A 3,839-nucleotide genomic window follows, 5' to 3' on the forward strand; every position below is an offset into this window, starting at 1 on the left:
AGATGTTGAAATAGAGAACATGGAAACCTTGTGTCAAAAATCATTTAGTAAAATCACCTCCCCCACCCCCCCCCCCCCCCCAAAAAAAAAAAAATTTAAAAAAATAAATAATTAATTAATTAAAAAAAATAAATCTAAAAAATCCTTCAAAATACAACAAATAAACAAACTGTTCTACTACAAAACTACATGAAAATATAAACCAAACTAACTGCCCAAAGATCACACACCCGATCTAACTAATTCCATTCTATCCTAACAACTTACCAGCAAGCCATTGAGAGTGTATTTTCATACTTCAAAGAAACAAAAAGCTGACTTTTCTTTTCCTTGCTGGAGTTTCATTTGTCAAATCCATAGATTTATAATTTCCAAAAATCATAGATCGTGCACACAGAAATATTTCCAGTTCACTGTAGAGCGCGTTGTTAAAGGCAATTTGAGCATTTAAAAAGTTAGAGAGACTGGTAAAAACAAGGATGCGGGAGATTTTATAGCCTTGTTTTGATACTCTCGATCGATTTTTCATTACGTCCCATAAATACAGGGAATCAGAAGAAGAGTAATCTTACTGACAGAACATCATGTACATGTAGGCCTACTTCCAAAAGTCAATATCTGATCCCAAAACCTGCCGAAATGACACAGCTTCTCCCTTTTTTAAGTGGCAATACATACACAAATATTGAAAGATTGGCACAACTGTAAAATGGAAAAACTATAAACAAACCTTTAAAGTTCAGAAACAAACAGCGAATTAAATTTTATTTCACTTCCCTCGTCATGCAAAATGTGGATCCATAGATATATGACAATAGAACTAAATGCGCTTGTCCCCATCCTATAGGATCTGTAAAAAATGTAGGCCTAATTGTTGTAGCAGTTTTAACAGGGACAATGCAAGTTGAGAGGGTCACAACGTCCTGCCAGAAAGAATGAGATACTCGATAAAAATCCTCCCAAAGCAGAGATCAATCAAATTTCTTTTGCAACATCGAAGCCCTTAACAAACCCACCACAGGCACTGTTCTGTAAGAGATAGATGATATTATTATAGCTAGAGGTACTGCTTCATAAATACAACAGTGGTAATTATTTACCCATGTATGCCATTGTAAACCAAATTTCCCCAAGCAGATCAATAGAAGTGGAATTCAGTTTATCGATATTTTTATTTTACCTGCTTGATCCCCGACTCCCTGACTTTACAGTAGACGTTCCACAAGCTCAGCATGAAAGGGTCTACTTGAATCACACTGTGCACACGCGGAAAAATACACGATTAACATAATTGATATGGAGAAGCCATGCCTCTCCACCACCCCCCACCCCCCAATCCCTGAATTTCCAATCCTCTGGTAATTAATTATAAAAGTTGTCCATCAGCTTGAATATAAAGATAGGTGGACATAGGCTTACTGAGTTGGCACGAGTAAAATATAAGTTCTTTGGAGTCCAAAATGAGCAGGACTAGTGAAACTGTACTTCCGTCGCACATCTTTGCTTTTCTTACCTCTTAGTTCGATGTAGAAAGATGAAATGATTTTTTAATGAAATCCAGCATTGTATTCACGGCACCATAATTTAGTGCTTCTATTTTTATACAGGAACAGAATTCTTGCAAGTAAGTAAATGAAAAATCTCAAAACATCAATGCATAAAAGTAAATGAATACTATAAGTCTTCAAATTACAGCTAGAAAAAAAATCATTTGAAAAAATCTAAAAGCAAGGCTTACTAAAAATCTCTTTTTATGAATTAGCGCAATCTTCAATAGAAATGATCAAGTTGAAAACCATATGGAACGACAGAAATATCACCATCAGAGGATCAGACTGTAGCGTTCCCTGTTCAAATAAATGTAAATCCTGGACTTTGAAATCAGAGCTTGAAAGAAAGATCAAATAATAATAATAATAATAATGAAGATCATTTCTATAGCGCCCACTCCCGTGTAAACACAGCTCTAGGCGCTTTACATAAATGCATGTAAGAAAAATATTCATGCACGCGACACACACACACACTCACACACACACACACTCATATACACACAAACACACACACACACATACATATACATACACACAAACACACGCATACACACTCACGAATACATAACACGCACACATGTATGCCAAACACACACAAACACACACTCACACACACACACACACACACACACACACACACACACACACACACACACGCACGCACTCACACACACACACACACACACACACACATCTACTTGCTTATCACACGCACACGATTACACATCGTCACGAAATGAGAATAAAATAATATATACACTGCAATTCACAAAATACATAAATGGATGCATAGACATTTACATAACATTGTACTGAACATGAATCTACTGACTTAAAAAGGATGTCATTAAATGTGTCTTTAAAGATTTTTTAAATTTAGACTCAGATGTTGTATGTCTCAAGGGTTGGGGAAGAGAGTTCCAAACTGACGGAGCAAGGTGGGCGAACGATCTTTCGGCTTATTTTTTACCGCCTTTTCTAGGAACTCGTAAAAGATACTGGTCGCCTGATCTTAGTGATCTAGATGGAACATAAATCTGGATGAGATCACTAAGATATGAGGGAGCTTTGTTATTGACACATTTATGACATAATATTGCAATTTTATATGACATTCTAGCTGACACGGGAAGCCAATGCAACGTTCTTAACATGGGAGTAATGTGGTCCCTCTTCTTTTTCTTTAGTACAAGCCTAGCAGTATGATTTTGAAAACGTTGTAACTTGTGAAGAGAGGTATTTGGTAAGTTAGCTGTGGGGATACTTCCAAACAATTGGACCATATTATGCTGACCTTCTCACTCTGGTCAGGAAACGCAAATTGCAATGGTATGGACACATCACCCGTTCATCTGGCCTTGCCAAGATGATCCTGCAAGGCTGGTCTAGGGAAAAAGGAGCAGAGCAGAGGCAGACCGAAGAATGGTTGCGAGGACAACCTCAAGGAATGGACAGGCCTGCACCCAACGACACCCTCAGGAAAGCTGAAGACCGGAAGGAGTTGAGGAAGCTGGTGACAAAATCCTCAACAACAACAAAAAACCGTGTCGACGGACATCCAGTCTACGGGACAGGTGAAGGTGAAGTTGAATGAAATCAGAAGACCCAACATTTTTTTCCGACAAAACACTAAAGAGATGCCTTTTTCTTTCATAGCTACAATAGCATGGAAGGAAATTTGTCACACGTCCAAAAGCAGATTGTACTGCAACAGATGCTACTGCTTGGACATTCAACTCAACAAGGTATAGTTTAGATTTAGTAAGGTTCTACGGGTGGATGTCAACAGAGAAGTCCAAACGGAGAATCAGGCTCACTCTACTCACAGCTCTAGCCTCAATAGCACAAAATATGCTTCGACTATCAAGCCACCACGGAAATAGCAGTTCACAAGAGATGGACGAACATACATAAAAAGTAGAGGCAAAAATTACGATAGAAAGGATGAGGAAAGAAAAAGCAGCAGTTCCCCTTATGTTGTTCCGGCACAGTATGAGCATGACATTGACAAATCACCCCTTTAACACTTCTACTGCGTATAAGAACATGGAATTGCCTTAAGACAACTTCAGTCTGTAGCACTGTCCTGGTTGGGGGACAACATTGTATAATACTTTTCCTTAACCCACACAGTGTTTCTACAGGCTCTCTACTTGATTTCGGAAACCGCTGCAACCTAATTTGGTATCACACTGGACTATGGTTCGGATGGCCCTGGTTTGAATCTACAAAGTCTAATTCTCTAACTTGGGTTGTTTGAGGAGTTTTCAAAGTATTCCGCTGTGG

The sequence above is a fragment of the Aplysia californica genome, unplaced genomic scaffold (genome assembly GCF_000002075.1).
Source record: "Aplysia californica isolate F4 #8 unplaced genomic scaffold, AplCal3.0 scaffold00243, whole genome shotgun sequence".
In the NCBI taxonomy this organism is placed as follows: Eukaryota; Metazoa; Mollusca; class Gastropoda; order Aplysiida; family Aplysiidae; genus Aplysia; species Aplysia californica.